Below are 20000 nucleotides of genomic sequence, written 5' to 3'. Positions count from 1 at the left end.
AAAAGTATTTAATACCGTAAATGCCATTAAAAAAATACTTGATATATTATTGGTTATATGAAACTAAGACATTTCGCAGCATTCGTTTTAGGTATAAAAATAAATTTATTGAAGGAATTGATATATGCCAGTAAAATGGTGTATTTTTAATTTCTTTCAATAAAAACATATATGACAAAATTAACAAACCAATATATAAAACTCTAAGCGGTGGATCACTCGGCTCATGGGTCGATGAAGAACGCAGCAAACTGTGCGTCATCGTGTGAACTGCAGGACACATGAACATCGACATTTTGAACGCATATCGCAGTCCATGCTGTTATGTACTTTAATTAATTTTATAGTGCTGCTTGGACTACATATGGTTGAGGGTTGTAAGACTATGCTAATTAAGTTGTTTATACAAATTTTATAATGAAATTTTATAAGCATATGGTATATTATTGGATAATAATAATTTAATTATTTTATTCATAATATTAACAAATATATGAAAAACATTATCTCACATTAGTAAATTAATTTGAATGTGAAAAACGAAGAGAAATATTTTCTTTTTCAATCAAATAATACTGAGAAATGTCTAGCATAAAAAATTTATCTAGAATTGTCTCTTATTAACGATTAGAAAATAGAAAGCCGTTGACTATATTATTATTCTTCGTTGATTCGTTAGACCAAACAAATGCCATACAAATATATATATATATAAATATAACGAATTTAATAAAATGTTTTATCATTATATATAAAGAATTAATTGCAAATAAAAGTTATACACAACCTCAACTCATATGGGACTACCCCCTGAATTTAAGCATATTAATTAGGGGAGGAAAAGAAACTAACCAGGATTTTCTTAGTAGCGGCGAGCGAAAAGAAATCAGTTCAGCACTAAGTCACTTTGTCTATATGGCAAATGTGAGATGCAGTGTATGGAGCGTCAATATTCTAGTATGAGAAATTAACGATTTAAGTCCTTCTTAAATGAGGCCATTTACCCATAGAGGGTGCCAGGCCCGTATAACGTTAATGATTACTAGATGATGTTTCCAAAGAGTCGTGTTGCTTGATAGTGCAGCACTAAGTGGGTGGTAAACTCCATCTAAAACTAAATATAACCATGAGACCGATAGTAAACAAGTACCGTGAGGGAAAGTTGAAAAGAACTCTGAATAGAGAGTTAAACAGTACGTGAAACTGCTTAGAGGTTAAGCCCGATGAACCTGAATATCCGTTATGGAAAATTCATCATTAAAATTGTAATATTTAAACAATATTATGATAATAGTGTGCATTTTTTCCATATAAGGACATTGTAATCTATTAGCATACAAAATTTATCATAAAATATAACTTATAGTTTATTCAAATTAATTTGCTTGCATTTTAACACAGAATAAATGTTATTAATTTGATAAAGTGCTGATAGATTTATATGAATACAGTGCGTTAATTTTTCGGAATTATATAATGGCATAATTATCATTGATTTTTGTGTTTATTATATGCACTTGTATGATTAACAATGCGAAAGATTCAGGATACCTTCGGGACCCGTCTTGAAACACGGACCAAGGAGTCTAACATATGTGCAAGTTATTGGGATATAAACCTAATAGCGTAATTAACTTGACTAATAATGGGATTAGTTTTTTAACTATTTATAGCTAATTAACACAATCCCGGGGCGTTCTATATAGTTATGTATAATGATATTTATATTATTTATGCCTCTAACTGGAACGTACCTTGAGCATATATGCTGTGACCCGAAAGATGGTGAACTATACTTGATCAGGTTGAAGTCAGGGGAAACCCTGATGGAAGACCGAAACAGTTCTGACGTGCAAATCGATTGTCAGAATTGAGTATAGGGGCGAAAGACCAATCGAACCATCTAGTAGCTGGTTCCTTCCGAAGTTTCCCTCAGGATAGCTGGTGCATTTTAATGTTATATAAAATAATCTTATCTGGTAAAGCGAATGATTAGAGGCCTTAGGGTCGAAACGATCTTAACCTATTCTCAAACTTTAAATGGGTAAGAACCTTAACTTTCTTGATATGAAGTTCAAGGTTATGATATAATGTGCCCAGTGGGCCACTTTTGGTAAGCAGAACTGGCGCTGTGGGATGAACCAAACGTAATGTTACGGTGCCCAAATTAACAACTCATGCAGATACCATGAAAGGCGTTGGTTGCTTAAAACAGCAGGACGGTGATCATGGAAGTCGAAATCCGCTAAGGAGTGTGTAACAACTCACCTGCCGAAGCAACTAGCCCTTAAAATGGATGGCGCTTAAGTTGTATACCTATACATTACCGCTAAAGTAGATGATTTATATTACTTGTGATATAAATTTTGAAACTTTAGTGAGTAGGAAGGTACAATGGTATGCGTAGAAGTGTTTGGCGCAAGCCTGCATGGAGCTGCCATTGGTACAGATCTTGGTGGTAGTAGCAAATAATCGAATGAGACCTTGGAGGACTGAAGTGGAGAAGGGTTTCGTGTGAACAGTGGTTGATCACGAGTTAGTCGGTCCTAAGTTCAAGGCGAAAGCCGAAAATTTTCAAGTAAAACACAAATGCCATACAAATATATTATATTATATAAATCAAGCTAATTAATATACTTGAATAATTTTGAACGAAAGGGAATACGGTTCCAATTCCGTAACCTGTTGAGTATCCGTTTGTTATTAAATATGGGCCTCGTGCTCATCCTGGCAACAGGAACGACCATAAAGAAGCCGTCGAGAGATATCGGAAGAGTTTTCTTTTCTGTTTTATAGCCGTACTACCATGGAAGTCTTTCGCAGAGAGATATGGTAGATGGGCTAGAAGAGCATGACATATACTGTTGTGTCGATATTTTCTCCTCGGACCTTGAAAATTTATGGTGGGGACACGCAAACTTCTCAACAGGCCGTACCAATATCCGCAGCTGGTCTCCAAGGTGAAGAGTCTCTAGTCGATAGAATAATGTAGGTAAGGGAAGTCGGCAAATTAGATCCGTAACTTCGGGATAAGGATTGGCTCTGAAGATTGAGATAGTCGGGCTTGATTGGGAAACAATAACATGGTTTATGTGCTCGTTCTGGGTAAATAGAGTGTCTGGCATTTATGTTGGTCACTTGTTCCCCGGATAGTTTAGTTACGTAGCCAATTGTGGAACTTTCTTGCTAAAATTTTTAAGAATACTAATTGGGTTAAACCAATTAGTTCTTATTAATTATAACGATTATCAATTAACAATCAATTCAGAACTGGCACGGACTTGGGGAATCCGACTGTCTAATTAAAACAAAGCATTGTGATGGCCCTAGCGGGTGTTGACACAATGTGATTTCTGCCCAGTGCTCTGAATGTCAAAGTGAAGAAATTCAAGTAAGCGCGGGTCAACGGCCTCGTCATCTAATTAGTGACGCGCATGAATGGATTAACGAGATTCCTACTGTCCCTATCTACTCATCTGTCAACTGGCAGTGTAAGGAGAGATTCAAGTATCGTACCTGATTATTTTGCTCTGTTCGAAAATTCGTTTTTTCGCGTTTCCTCAAAAGTTAAATTGGCGGAAGTGGTGTCAGAGTCCGTGGTTTGGCTACGCGGTCGAGGAGTGTTGGTCGCGTGATCATACATACGTCGGAGGCGGCGGAATACGCGTTTTCCTTTTGTGAACAATTGAAAGCATTTTTGGTAATTTATTTTGTTTGAAAAATTTGAATCGAGCTGAAAAGGCTACTTGGCCTTAACAAAAACTGGGTGAGTGTATTTTTGAGTCCTATTTTTAACACCACCAAAGAGATGTCGGAGGGGGTTGACTCGATGAGCGAGGGCGAGATGCGCGCCAATGGGAAGCGCAGCCAAGCTAAGGAGCGAGAGAACCCGAAAGCTAAGTTGATTGCGCTCGACGCGGAATCGTGGGCCAATATTGTTGACACGGACAAGGACTGGGACGTGCCAGAAGAGGATCGCCCCTCATCATCTGCATCGTCCGCGAAGGGGGCTAAGGCGAAAAATGTTGCACCCGGAGAAAAGAAGCGCTCAAAAGGACGTTCTAGGGCGTCATCGAAGGAGGCATCGCGCGCTAAAGAGGTGCAGACTATCAAGACCGCCGCTGACACTGCCGCTGCCGCAGCCGCTGCCCCCGCCGCTGACGCTGCCGCTGCCCCCGCCGCTGACGCTGCCGCTGCTGCTGCCGCAGCCACTGCCGCTGCCGTCGCCCCTGCAGCTGGCGCTGCCGGTGCCGCTGCCGCTGCTGCCGATAAGGAAGGGACCTTCGTGGCACCTGCCAGACTGAAAAGATCCTTCTTGGACAGAGAGTGGGGGGGAAACGGTGCCGTTGCTGCCGAGATGGGCGACATCCGTGCGGATATTATGAGGATGTCCCGCGTAGCAAGCCCTACCGTGGGCATCAAGACGCAATTATTGGCAAACCGCTACGAGGAACTCGTCGGAGCCCTGATGATCCGGATTGGAGTTCTTGAGGATCGCCTGAAGTGGCAGACACCGGTCGCCTCGGCCGCCTCATATGCAGCCACCGCTACTAGAGGCGCACACCCAGTCGCCTCACCTGCTGCCCCTGTTGCCCCCCTTGCCCCCGTAGCCGCACCGCGAAAGATCCGGGAGACATGGTCGGCGGTCGTCGCGTGCGACGACCCGGCCTTGTCAGGGAAGCAGATCGCGGAGAAGATCCGCAAGGAGGTAGCGCCCGCTCTGGGCGTAAGAGTGCACGAGGTGCGTGAGCTGAAGCGGGGCGGCGCGATCATTCGCACGCCTTCGCAGGCGGAGATGACGAAAGTCGTTGCCTCCGCAAAGTTCGCCGAGGTGGGCCTAAAGGTGTCGAAGAACACCGCTGCAAAGCCACGTGTGACGGTCCAGGATGTGGACACCTCCGTGGGACCCGACGAGTTTATGATGGAGCTCAGGGAGAAGAATTTCGAGGAGATGAGCCTGAAGGAGTTCCAGAAGGCGGTGGTCCTGGCGACTAAGCCCTGGTCAGCTGCTGACGGCGCCACAATTAATGTGACGTTGGAGGTCGATGACCAGGCGCTGGCCGTTCTCGAAGGCGGGAGGGTGTACGTCAAGTGGTTTTCTTACCGCTGTCGCTCTCAGGTGCGCACCTACGCCTGCCACCGATGCCTCGGATTTGACCACAAGGTCAGCGAGTGCAGATATCCCCGAGAGAAACAGGTCTGCCGCCAGTGCGGACAGAACGACCACGTCGCGGCGAAGTGCAGAAATGCGGTGGACTGCCGCAACTGCCGTCACAAGGGTATGCCCTCGGGGCATTATATGCTTTCGGGTGGCTGCCCGATATACGGCGCGCTGCTAGCCAGGGTGCAAGCTAAACATTAATAATGTTTAGCTTCATCCAAGCGAATTGTGGTCGAGGCCGTTGCGCTGTCATCGAGCTTGCCAAGCAGATGAGAGATGCTGGCCACCTGTTCGCACTAGTCCAGGAGCCCTATGTGGACGCGGGCAAGCGACTAACTGGACTGCCTGGAGGAATGAGGATCTTCGCCGATAGGAGGAAAAAAGCTGCCATCATCGTTGACGACCCATCTGCCATCTGCATGCCCATCGATGCTTTGACGACGGACTACGGAGTGTGCGTGAGTGTCACGGGAAGATATGGCACCATCTTTCTGGCCTCCGTATACTGCCAGCATCTAGCTGCTCTGGAGCCCTATACTGACTACCTGGATACGGTTCTGCTATTAGCTAGTAGAACACCGACAATCCTCGGACTTGACGCCAACGCAGTTTCCCCTATGTGGTTCAGCAAATCCCCAGACAACTCTGGAGACCGCCTGAGTCGCGAACGGGGACAGCTCATGAACGAGTGGATTATTGCAAGCGGTGCCAGTGTGCTGAATACGGCCAGCCAGGTGTTCACGTTCGATAATCACCGCTCCAGAAGTGATATCGACGTGACCTTCGTCAACGAAGCAGCGCGAGTATGGGCAACATACGATTGGAGAGTTGACTTCTGGGAGCTGAGTGACCACAACATCATTACTGTTGAGGTTACTCCAGATCCGAGCAGTACCGTTGAGAGCCTAGCTCCGGTACCGCAATGGAAGCTCTCCAATGCAAGTTGGCGAAGATTCAGTGTAGAGTTAAGGAGTGCAGCACAAAGCCTTGAGGAACTGGAGGAATCGCCGTTGGACGACCATGTGTCTGCCCTTCGCTCCATCGTACATGAAGTGTGCGACAGGGTGATAGGGCGCAGGATACCTGCAGCAAGGGGAAACGTAATATGGTGGAATCCTGAGCTGAGTACCAAGCGCCAAGAGGTCCGGAGACTGAGGCGTAGGCTGCAGGCAGCTCGCCGGAGTGGCACCGACGATGCTGAGCAACTTGCCGCTGGACTGAGATTTGCCTCAGGCCAGTACAAGAAGCTTATCTTGACGACAAAGGAGCAAAACTGGCGGGACTTCGTGGGACGGCACAATGATGATCCATGGGGGCACGTATACCGAATATGCCGAGGCCGGAAGAAGACAACCGATCTCGGATGTCTCCGGTCGAACGGCGCGCTTTCCGTAACGTGGCACGACTGCGCAAATATGCTCCTCCGCAACTTCTTCCCTGTTGCGGAGTCGACAGCACGAGATGACTTACCCCCTGGTGCCCCACCGATCCTCGAAGCCTTCGAGGTGGCTACCAGCGTCGCAAAGCTGAGAAGCCGGCGATCGCCGGGTATGGATGGCATCACGGGCGGTATTGTCAAGGAGGTATGGCGTGCCATCCCCCAGCACCTGACGAAGCTGTACTCTCGGTGCCTCTCGGAAGGATACTTTCCGGCCGAGTGGAAGCACCCGAGAGTGATACCGCTGTTAAAGGGGCCAGACAAGGACAGGAGCGATCCTGCCTCTTATCGTGGCATATGCCTTTTGCCAGTGTTCGGGAAGGCGCTGGAAGGAATCATGGTGAATCGACTGAAGGATGTGCTACCGGATGGCTGCAGATGGCAATTCGGATTCAGGCCTGGACGCTGTGTGGAGGATGCGTGGATGCACGCCAAAAACACCGTCGCCAACAGCCGCGAGAGGAGAGTCCTTGGAATCTTTGTCGACTTCAAGGGAGCTTTCGACAACGTGGAGTGGAGTGCGGTGCTGGATCGGCTTGTCGAAATAGGCTGTCGAGAAATCGACTTGTGGAAAAGCTATTTCTCCGGCCGGAGCGCAAGCATCATCAGCAGGTATGAAGCGGCCACAGTTGCGGTTACACGTGGCTGCCCGCAAGGGTCTGTCAGTGGTCCATTTATTTGGAACCTACTGATGGATGTGCTGCTTCATCGCTTGGAGCCACATTGTGCTCTGAGCGCGTTTGCAGATGATCTTCTGCTTTTCGTCGATGGGAATTCCCGTGCCGATCTGGAGCGGAAGGGCGAGCAGTTAATGGACATCGTGGGAGCCTGGGGAGCTGAGGTTGGAGTGAGTGTGTCAACCAGCAAGACGGCAATAATGTTGCTGAAAGGACAGCTTTCACGCACGAGGAGACCGACGGTACGGTTTGCTGGAGCAAGCCTGCCTTACGTCACCAAATACCGGTACCTTGGCATCTTAGTTGGCGAGCGGTTGAGCTTTCTCCCGCATATCTCTGCTCTCAGAGATCGGCTGGCTGGAGTTGCCGGAGGACTAGCGCGGGTGCTTCGAGTCGATTGGGGGCTCAGCTCCCGTGCTAAGAGGACGATTTACAGCGGACTCATGGTTCCCTGTGCACTCTTTGGTGCCTCGGTCTGGTACAAGGCGGTGAGTAGGGGCAGGTCCCTTAAACTCCTCACCTCGTGCCAGAGGTCCATCCTTTTAGGATGCCTACCGGTATGCCGCACAGTGTCCACGGTGGCACTGCAGGTGCTTGCTGGTGCTCCTCCAATGGATCTGGATGCTCACAGGATCGCCGTGAAGTTCAAGCTGAGGAAGGATGTCCCCCTGGATGAGAGCGACTGGCTCCACGGACAGGACCTGTCCGTGTTGGACTGGAAAGCTAAGATGGCGCTGCTAGACGAACGTCTGCTAAATGAGTGGCAAATCAGATGGGATCGCGCGGAACACGGCTCCGTGACTCGCGAGTTTTTCCCAGAGGCAGCGTTCATCTACAACAGGAAAGACTTTGTCTTTACCCTCAAAGCCGGATTCTTGCTGACAGGACACGGGTCGATGAACGCATTTCTGCAAGGCAGGACCCTCAGCACCACGACCGCATGCTCGTGTGGCGTGGCAAGAGAGGACTGGCGCCACATACTGTGTGAATGCCGCCTGTATAACGATCTGCGGGACCTGGATGCCCTCGGAGTCGTTCAAGACCATGGAAGATGGATCGTCGCGGGAGTAGTCGAGACCCCAGAACGGATGCGTCTCCTAGGAGTTTTTGCCGATGCTGCCTTCTCGAGGCGAAGGATGGATGCGATGAGGGATGAACCACAGGCGCCGGGACGTTAGTCCCTCCCCTCTTTTGCCGTGTGGTAGCGGCGAAGAATACTGCCACAGCCTGCCATAGCTTGTCGTAGGAGGCGACTAATATGGCAATGGTTGCCCCATCCGAGCTTGTCGGAGCTGAAGGGGTGAGGCTCACCGAGCCTGTAATTTCGGTACCACGGGTTGAGCAGCTCCAAGACTGCTCATTGAGGTTGGCCCCCTTGTGGGAGTATCGTGGTGGCTGTGGTTGACACCTATATCGCGGGTAGAGTCCTCGGGCTCGACGTGGATGTTGCGTAATACAACTCGGGTGCTGTGACCCATAGAACGGTAGAGATTTTAGATAGATCTCGCCCCTACGCAAGGGGGAGTGCTTGCCCGACAAGTAAGTACTCGAATTGCTACTGGGGTGGTTGCTATGTACATAGCTATAGCTGCTAGTCCAGGGCGTTGGTTTGGCGCTGAACCTAGACCCGTGCATTATATACTCACTTGTGGGTATATTAGAATGCCGTGGTTGTAATCCCTTCATTGTGGAACACGCCACGTAAAATAAGTTCGGAGGGATCCGAGACACACCTGTCCCTATCTACTATCTAGCGAAACCACAGCCAAGGGAACGGGCTTGGAATAATTAGCGGGGAAAGAAGACCCTTTTGAGCTTGACTCTAATCTGGCAGTGTAAGGAGACATAAGAGGTGTAGAATAAGTGGGAGATATTAGACTTCGGTTTGGTATCGCCAATGAAATACCACTACTCTTATTGTTTCCTTACTTACTTGATTAAATGGAACGTGTATCATTTCCTAGCCATTATACGGATATATTTATTATATCTTATGGTATTGGGTTTTGATGCAAGCTTCTTGATCAAAGTATCACGAGTTTGTTATATAATCGCAAACAAATTCTTTAATAAAACGGTGCATTTATGTATTTTTGATTTGAAAATTTGGTATAACTCCAATTACTCAGGTATGATCCAATTCAAGGACATTGCCAGGTAGGGAGTTTGACTGGGGCGGTACATCTCTCAAATAATAACGGAGGTGTCCCAAGGCCAGCTCAGTGCGGACAGAAACCACACATAGAGCAAAAGGGCAAATGCTGACTTGATCTCGGTGTTCAGTACACACAGGGACAGCAAAAGCTCGGCCTATCGATCCTTTTGGTTTAAAGAGTTTTTAACAAGAGGTGTCAGAAAAGTTACCATAGGGATAACTGGCTTGTGGCGGCCAAGCGTTCATAGCGACGTCGCTTTTTGATCCTTCGATGTCGGCTCTTCCTATCATTGTGAAGCAAAATTCACCAAGCGTTGGATTGTTCACCCATGCAAGGGAACGTGAGCTGGGTTTAGACCGTCGTGAGACAGGTTAGTTTTACCCTACTAATGACAAAACGTTGTTGCGACAGCATTCCTGCGTAGTACGAGAGGAACCGCAGGTACGGACCAATGGCACAATACTTGTTCGAGCGAACAGTGGTATGACGCTACGTCCGTTGGATTATGCCTGAACGCCTCTAAGGTCGTATCCGTGCTGGACTGCAATGATAAATAAGGGGCAATTTGCATTGTATGGCTTCTAAACCATTTAAAGTTTATAATTTACTTTATAAACGACAATGGATGTGATGCCAATGTAATTTGTAACATAGTAAATTGGGAGGATCTTTGATCACCTGATGCCGCGCTAGTTACATATAAAAGCATTATTTAATACAATGACAAAGCCTAGAATCAATTGTAAACGACTTTTGTAACAGGCAAGGTGTTGTAAGTGGTTGAGCAGCTGCCATACTGCGATCCACTGAAGCTTATCCTTTGCTTGATGATTCGATAATAAAGATGTTGCAAGCGGCATAATAATTTATGCTTGCTTGCAACGGCGCGCCACTTTGTGGTTAGCAAAAGGTCTAGTAATATAAGAGACCTATAAAAAAATCAATATATTATTATAAATAAATATTGAACAAACAAAATGCATCGTCATCTTTATTAGTCAGACGTGTTTTTCGAGCGCTCCGTGTGACAGGTCAATTTCGGCAGTAAAACGCGTTTTTCCTTGCTAAAAATAGCATAAATATTCGCGCATTGTGTTCGCATAACCATTACGCGTGTTTTCTGCACGAAAAAGGTGGTGGGAAGGCCAAAATCGCGATTTTTCACCCCAGACAGTTCGAGAACATTCGACGTGCTGAGAGAGAGGCGCTCTCTCGGGCTCTCCGTGTGTCGGGCCAATTTCGGCTGTAAAACGCATTTTTCCTTGCTAAAAATAGCATAAATATTCGCGCATTGTGTTCGCATAATCATTCCGTGTGTTTTCTGCACAAAAAAGTGGTAGGAAGGCCAAAATCGCGATTTTCCACCCCAGACAATTCGAGAACATTCGACGTGCTGAGAGAGAGGCGCTCTCTCGGGCGCTCCGTGTGTCAGGCCAATTTCGGCAATAAAACTCATATTTCACTGTTGTAAGAGAGCCGCTCTCTCTCGAGTGGCGCCTGCCTTATCTAGATAACGTTTTGACAGCAGCGCGGTTCGCGTCTGCACTAATTTATATCGGTTCGTGTCTCCGCAAATTGGTTGGTTTTTTGGAAATCAGCTGATTTCATTCCGCCAGAGGGCGACTACTTCAGGATTCATAGCATACATTCGGCGACACCTCATCGCTGTATCACTCCGCCAGAGGGCGGCGACTCCTAATACTTTTGCCTACATTTCGGCGACACCTCGTCGTCGATTTTTTGTCAGCAGAGGTAAAGGAAATAAATAGTTCACTCACACAGTTAGCCGGCTGTGCTTGTTGGTGGTGCTGTCGCCATGGGCGACAATAGCAACACCGGCAGCATGGATGTGGACAATGCGACTGTAGCCGCACCCAAAAATGACACTTGGCAGGATCTGAAGTCGAGAGTCTTACCAAAAGGAGTCAAAAGGAGTCTACCTCCCGGATCGCCAGAGTCAATTAGAGGCGTAAAGAAAATCATCAGGGAGAAACGGGAAAAATCTCCCAGCCCTACCCCGAGCTCATCGTGCTCCTCAAGCAACACGTCACCTGAGGAAGGTGAGATAATTCGCCCTTACATTTTCCCTAAAAAGACCATAAAGAATAAGGCTGCCGTGAATCAAGACAAAAAGAAGGATATAGGTCCTAGCACCTCAAATCGTTTCGCTTCTCTGCCTGTAGAGAGCAGCAATGAAAAGACCGTCGATAATGCCGAACTTAAAACAGCACCCAAGCCCCCTCCAATTTTTATCCCGAATGTAAATAACATTGGCAAATTTTTAAACGAAATGCGCACATTGGCGAATTCCGATACTTTCTCCTACAAGGCAACGGGAAGAGGCAACATCAGGCTGATGCCGAAGGACAGCACCACTTACCGAAAAATTGTTGCCCACCTGGACAACTGTCAATTCGCTTTCCGTACCTTCCAACTTAAGGAAGAGCGAGCTTTCCGCATTGTTGTTAAGGGACTACACCACACTACACCAATTGAGGAGGTCAAGGAAGCCTTTGTGAATCTCGGCCACAATGTGCGTGATGCTAAAAATGCAGTATCAAGGGTAACTAAATTGCCATTGTCGATGTTTTTCATTAACCTTGAACCAGCTCCAACAAACAAGAAAGTCTTCGAGATCAACAGACTGTGCCATGCCGTCGTCTCCATCGAGGAACCAAAAAAGTTCGATGAGGTGGTACAATGCTTCCGCTGCCAAGCTTTCGGGCATACTAAGAGGTACTGCAAACTTGAATATGTCTGTGTTAAATGCGGATTATCACACGACTCCCTGAATTGCATGAAGGCAAAGGAAGACCCACCTGTGTGCGGAAATTGTGGTGACGAACACACCGCCTCCTACCGCGGTTGTAAGATCTACATAGAAGCCAAGAAGCGCTTCAGCCCTAAGCCGAAGGCAGTAACTGCTTCTTCATCCAATCCTGCTCCACACGCAAATTTCCCAGCGAGCAGTGCCGCGAATCAGACAGGGAATCAGAAATTCAGTTACGCCAACGTTGCTAGGGCTGGAGCGGCTGAAAACCTCAACAATAATGGCCAGTCCCCCCTTGATGCCTTAGAGGAGAGAATGATGCGCAGAATGGAATCAATGATGAACTCCATGTTCAATCAGTTCCAAAACTTAGTGATGACAATGCTCTCCAATCAGAACAATCTTAAATGTCCATAAACACCCAAATTATAATATGGAATGCGAACGGCTTGGCTACGAGCAAGCCTGAGGTCGAACATTATATAAAGACTAACCAAGTAGACATCTTACTCGTGTCCGAGACACACTTCACCACCAGATCCCACTTTACCATTCCCGGCTACGAAATAATCAACGCATTGCACCCTGGCGACCGGATACGTGGAGGAGCCTCTATTATCATCAGACGCGGCATTCAATACGAAGAGCTCGAGCCCGTACAACTGGAATGGATGCAGTGTGCGAAAATCCACCTCATAACGTCGCTAGGCAAAATTACCATCGCCTCCGCATACCTCCCTCCAAGATACACATTGAGCCAAACTGATCTGTCTGACGTACTATTGAATCTGGGTCCTAGATTCTTAATCGGAGGCGACTTCAATGCAAAACATACTTGGTGGGGATCACGGTCCGTCAACCCGAAAGGAAGCACACTTCTCAGATGCATCAGGGCACTGGGTTGCACCGTCTACTCAACTGGAGAGCCTACCTACTGGCCCACCGACCCAGCCAAGATTCCGGACCTCTTGGACTTTGCATTTAGCAGAGGAATTGACCCCACAAAAGTATCTACGGCTGCATGCCATGATCTTGCATCGGATCACAGCATGGTCAAGATTTTATATAGCAACTCCTATCTGAGAAATCCAACGGCAGTCAAGCTCATCAGACGGAATACAAACATCCCGATTTTTAAATCTTGGCTAGAAAATCATGTAGACCCCCAGCCAGTACTAGAAAGTCCGATAGACATCGACGAAGCGGTGGAGTACCTCACCAGACAGGTCCACCTGGCAGCAAGCATCGCCACCCCAGAAGTTGAAACTACACGAACGGTGCACACCAGAGGCCAAAGAGACAACTATCTCTGGTCAACCGAGCTGGCAACAAAGGTAAGCGAAAAACGGCGTTTGAGGAGGGTCTGGCAGTTAAGTAGAAGACGGTCGGACAAAACCATCTACAACAGGGCTTGTAAAGACCTTAACAGGATGCTCCTAGACCTAAAAAGCAAGTCTCTAGAAGCCTACCTCGCGGACCTTGAACCCTGTAGTGCAGACCACAAGCTTTGGAACGCAACTAAGTATTTGAAGCGACCCACACGGAGGATAGCTCCTATAAAATCATCGACTGGAGCCTGGTGTCGCTCAAACCAGGAAAAAGCAAACGCCTTTGCCGACCACTTAAGGAGTAGTTTCCAGCCATTCGACCTGTGCGACCCAGTGGACCATCAAGAGACTCTTCATTTCTTGGATGTGGCTTGTCCCATGGACTTGCCCATTCCAGAAATCGACTGTGAGGAAATAAAGGAGGAGTTAACATCACTCAAACCAACAAAGTCTCCTGGATATGATCGTCTAGACGCCACTGTTCTGAAGCTTATGCCGCCGAACTGCATTGAAAACTTGAAGTTCATCATGAACCAAAGTCTAAGACTCGGCCATTTCCCAACACAATGGAAATGTGCAGAGATTATTGTCATCCCCAAACCAGGTAAGCCTGAGGCCGAACTGGGATCTTACAGGCCCATCAGTCTGCTGCCAATCCTCTCCAAAATCTTGGAAAAATTATTCCTGAGGAGATTGATGCCTGTGCTAGAGGAAAAACATATCATCCCAGATCACCAATTTGGCTTCAGGCGAGCTCACGGGACCATTCAACAGTGCCACAGGGTAGTGAGCTGCATTTTAGACTCCTTCGAGTCTAAAAGGTTCTGCTCTGCAGCATTCTTAGACGTCAGGCAAGCTTTCGACAGAGTCTGGCATCAGGGCCTATTGTATAAATTAAAGCACACCCTGCCTACTCCTCATTACCTAATTTTGAAGGACTATCTTGAAAACAGAAGGTTTTATGTAAGATGTAACCAGCAGGAGTCGCCCATCCACGAAGTGGCTGCTGGAGTCCCCCAAGGCAGTGTACTCAGCCCAATATTGTACTCAATATACACCGCGGATATGCCCATTCCCACGGGTAGTCTCAACATGACCTGTACATATGCTGACGACACGGCGTTTTTAGTCTCCGCAGACTCCCTGCCACTGGCTGTGCATGGCCTGCAGCAAGCTCTGTTAAACATAGAACCGTGGCTTAAAAGATGGAACGTCATCATAAATGCAGAGAAGTCAACGAATATATCTTTCTCCTTACGACCAGGTACATCCGCACCGGTTATGCTGAACGGAGCAGCCATCCCGCAACAGCTCACTGCAAAATATCTGGGTCTGACCCTGGATTCTAAACTAACGTGGAAGGAACATATCGTGGGCAAAGCAAAACTCTTGATGCTAAAAAACAGACAAATGTGGTGGCTACTACAAAGAAGGAGTAAATTATCAACTAAAAACAAATTACTGCTATATAACAGCATCTTAAAACCAACATGGACATATGGCATAGAGCTTTGGGGCACTGCAGCTATCTCAAACCTTAAGAAATTAGAAAGAGTCGAAAACAGAATACTACGCCAAATTTTAAATGCCCCTTTTTACGTGAGAAACACCACAATTAGGAGGGATCTTAAGCTCCCCACAGTGGTAGAAGAGGCAGCTAAACGCAGCAGACGGCACCTAGACAAAATAGAAGACCACCCAAACCCACTCGCTTCCAGAGTGCTCGACGTTGAACCTCGCCGATTAAAAAGACGACACCCCACGGACCTGCCGTTCAGGGTCCCCTAAATGATGCAATTACATACACGCAAACACATGTAATACACCCCTACATATTTCCACTAATACTCCTCACTACATAAGCTTTATGTAAACTAACACTGAATTTATTGCCACAAAATTTAATTTATTGCCCACTAGGGCAGACGTAAATATATATATTCAAACCAAAAAAAAAAAAAAAAAAAAAAATCTTTATTAGTGACGCGATGATAAAGTGGCAAACATATTCCATGTATAAATATTCCTATGGTATTTTGATAATGCAAGTAAAGAGGACATATATAAAAGTAAGTATATGTTCCTCCAATGGTAGCAGCGGTTGGTTGGTTGGTGTCTGCTCCTCTTATTGTTCAAAACTTATGTTATGGTAGCAAGTCTGTATCGTCATATTATTAGTGACGCGAAAAATTAGTGGCAAACAATATTCGATGTATAAATATTCCTATGGTATTAATATTCAAATGAAGAGACCATTTAAATAAAGAGGACATATATAAAAGTAAGTATATGTTCCTCCAATGGTAGCAGCGGTTGGTTGGTTGGTGTCTGCTCCTCTTATTGTTCAAAACTTATGTTATGGTAGCAAGTCTGTATCGTCATATTATAAGTGACGCGAAAAATTAATGGCAAACATATTCGATGTATATAAATATTCCTATGGTATTCAAATTCAAGTAAAGAGACCATTAAAGTACAGAGAGAGGCCATATAATAAGTAAGTATATGTTCCTCCAATGGTAGCAGTGGTTGGTTGGTTGGTTGGTTGGCGGCTGCTCCTCTTATTGTTCAAAACTTATGTTATGGTAGCAAGTCTGTATCGTCATATTATAAGTGACGCGAAAAATTAGTGGCAAACATATTCGATGTATAAATATTCCTATGGTATTGAAATTCAAATAAAGAGACCATTAAAATAAAGAGGACATATATAAAAGTAAGTAATGGTAGCGGCGGTTGGTTGGTTGGCGGCTGCTCTTATTGTTCAAAACTTATGTTATCAATATGAGTTTGGCAATACAATAAAGAAGACCAATCTAATCCATATAAGACTAAATGGATTATATGGATATGCTTAGGAAACCCATATATTAATAAAAAAAAATTTATGTATAGAAAATTATACATATATGTATTTATATAAATGAATCGTATGGATATGGCTTATAGTAGATATAATACCTTTAAGGCATATTAATGTATAATATAGTAAATATATATACGTTGAAATATAAATGCATTTTTATATATATGGCAGCATATAAGTGTCATATGAAAAATAATAGAGTTTACCCATATATCACTGAAATGAGATATATAAACCTAGTGAGGGGCGGCACTAGTGAATGAATCGTATAGATATGGCTTACAGGTATAATACCTATATGTCATAATATGGTTTAATATTATAAATATACATTGAAATATGAATGAATTGTATAGATATGGCTTTTAAATGCCATATGCATAAGAATAAATAGAATGATTAACACTTATATCACTGAAATAAGATATAAAAACCTAGTGAAGGGTGGCACTAGTACTGTAAACATGATTTTGGCAGAGCTCGGGGTAAAAAACTACTATAGGGAGGTGGTCGTTGGCGGGCCCCTCCTCGTATTGGTCAAAACCTATGTTATACATATGAGGTTGTCAATACTATAAAGAACGCCAAGCATATCCATATAAATGTATGGATATGCATACAAATCCATACAAAAGTGAAAAAAAAATAATGTATTGAAAAATATACATATATTTATATAAGTGAATCGTATGGATATGTCTTATAGGTATAATACCTATAAGGCATAACAATGTATAATCTAGCAAATATACATCGAAATATGCAGGAATTGTATAGATATGGCATATAAATGCCATATACATAAGAATAAATTGTATATCAATGCAATAAGATATATAAACCTAGTGAGGGGCGGCACTAGTAAATGAATCGTATGGATATGGCTTATAGGTATAATACCTATAAGGCATAATAATGTATAATATAATAAATATACATTAAAACATGATTGAATTATATAGATATGGCATATAAATGCCATATACTTAAGAATAAATGGTAAAATTTACCCGTATATCACTTAAACACGATATATAAACCTAGTGAGGGTGACGCTAGTACTGTAAACATGCTTTTGGAAGATAATGGGTCCAAAAACTACTATAGGGAGGTGGTCGTTGGCGGGCCCCTCCTCGTATTGGTCAAAACCTATGTTATGCATATAAGTTTGTCAATACTATTAAGACCGCCAAGCATATCCATATAAATGTATGGATATGCATAAAAATCCATACAAAAGTGAAAAAAAATAATGTATTGAAAAATATACATATATTTATATAAGTGAATCGTATGGATATGGCTTATAGGTATAATACCTATAAGGCATAACAATGTATAATCTAGCAAGTATACATCGAAATATGAAGGAATTGTATAGATATGGCATATAAATGCCATATACATAAGAATAAATTGTATATCAATGCAATAAGATATATAAACCTAGTGAGGGGCGGCACTAGTAAATGAATCGTATGGATATGGCTTATAGGTATAATACCTATAAGGCATAATAATGTATAATATAATAAATATACATTAAAACATGATTGAATTATATAGATATGGCATATAAATGCCATATACTTAAGAATAAATGGTAAAATTTACCCGTATATCACTGAAACACGATATATAAACCTAGTGAGGGTGACACTAGTACTGTAAACATGCTTTTAGAAGATCATGGGTCCAAAAACTACTATAGGGAGGTGGTCGTTGGCGGGCCCCTCCTCGTATTGGTCAAAACCTATGTTATGCATATAAGTTTGTCAATACTATTAAGACCGCCAAGCATATCCATATAAATGTATGGATATGCATAAAAATCCATACAAAAGTGAAAAAAAATAATGTATTGAAAAATATACATATATTTATATAAGTGAATCGTATGGATATGGCTTATAGGTATAATACCTATAAGGCATAACAATGTATAATCTAGCAAGTATACATCGAAATATGAAGGAATTGTATAGATATGGCATATAAATGCCATATAAATAAGAATAAATTGTATATCAATGCAATAAGATATATAAACCTAGTGAGGGGCGGCACTAGTAAATGAATCGTATGGATATGGCTTATAGGTATAATACCTATAAGGCATAATAATGTATAATATAATAAATATACATTAAAATATGATTGAATTATATAGATATGGCATATAAATGCCATATACTTAAGAATAAATGGTAAAATTTACCCGTATATCACTTAAACACGATATATAAACCTAGTGAGGGTGACGCTAGTACTGTAAACATGCTTTTGGAAGATAATGGGTCCAAAAACTACTATAGGGAGGTGGTCGTTGGCGGGCCCCTCCTCGTATTGGTCAAAACCTATGTTATGCATATAAGTTTGTCAATACTATTAAGACCGCCAAGCATATCCATATAAATGTATGGATATGCATAAAAATCCATACAAAAGTGAAAAAAATAATGTATTGAAAAATATACATATATTTATATAAGTGAATCGTATGGATATGGCTTATAGGTATAATACCTATAAGGCATAACAATGTATAATCTAGCAAGTATACATCGAAATATGAAGGAATTGTATAGATATGGCATATAAATGCCATATACATAAGAATAAATTGTATATCAATGCAATAAGATATATAAACCTAGTGAGGGGCGGCACTAGTAAATGAATCGTATGGATATGGCTTATAGGTATAATACCTATAAGGCATAATAATGTATAATATAATAAATATACATTAAAACATGATTGAATTATATAGATATGGCATATAAATGCCATATACTTAAGAATAAATGGTAAAATTTACCCGTATATCACTGAAACACGATATATAAACCTAGTGAGGGTGACACTAGTACTGTAAACATGCTTTTAGAAGATCATGGGTCCAAAAACTACTATAGGGAGGTGGTCGTTGGCGGGCCCCTCCTCGTATTGGTCAAAACCTATGTTATGCATATAAGTTTGTCAATACTATTAAGACCGCCAAGCATATCCATATAAATGTATGGATATGCATAAAAATCCATACAAAAGTGAAAAAAAATAATGTATTGAAAAATATACATATATTTATATAAGTGAATCGTATGGATATGGCTTATAGGTATAATACCTATAAGGCATAACAATGTATAATCTAGCAAGTATACATCGAAATATGAAGGAATTGTATAGATATGGCATATAAATGCCATATAAATAAGAATAAATTGTATATCAATGCAATAAGATATATAAACCTAGTGAGGGGCGGCACTAGTAAATGAATCGTATGGATATGGCTTATAGGTATAATACCTATAAGGCATAATAATGTATAATATAATAAATATACATTAAAATATGATTGAATTATATAGATATGGCATATAATTGCCATATACTTAAGAATACATGGTAAAATTTACCTGTGTATCACTGAAACACGATATATAAACCTAGTGAGGGTGACGCTAGTACTGTAAACATGCTTTTAGAAGATCATGGGTCCAAAAACTACTATAGGGAGGTGGTCGTTGGCGGGCCCCTCCTCGTATTGGTCAAAACTTATGTTATGCGTATGCATATGATTTTGTCAATACTATAA

The 20000-nt window shown here is 43.4% G+C and overlaps 1 non-coding gene and 1 pseudogene across 1 annotated transcript; both read left to right on the top strand.

Moving 5' to 3' along the window:
• Positions 1 to 199: 199 nt before the first annotated feature.
• Positions 200 to 378, top strand: LOC139353850 (5.8S ribosomal RNA). The gene has a single exon (XR_011604978.1). It is a non-coding gene; the product is annotated as a 5.8S ribosomal RNA (ribosomal RNA).
• Positions 379 to 783: 405 nt separating this feature from the next.
• LOC139353828 (large subunit ribosomal RNA) lies at positions 784 to 3514 on the top strand (annotated as a pseudogene).
• Positions 3515 to 20000: the final 16486 nt, after the last annotated feature.

The sequence above is a fragment of the Drosophila suzukii genome, chromosome Y, assembly GCF_043229965.1.
Source record: "Drosophila suzukii chromosome Y, CBGP_Dsuzu_IsoJpt1.0, whole genome shotgun sequence".
NCBI classification, from domain to species: domain Eukaryota; kingdom Metazoa; phylum Arthropoda; class Insecta; order Diptera; family Drosophilidae; genus Drosophila; species Drosophila suzukii.
The sequence above is the reverse complement of the archived record's forward strand: the minus strand, read 5'-3'. Positions and strand labels throughout refer to the sequence as shown.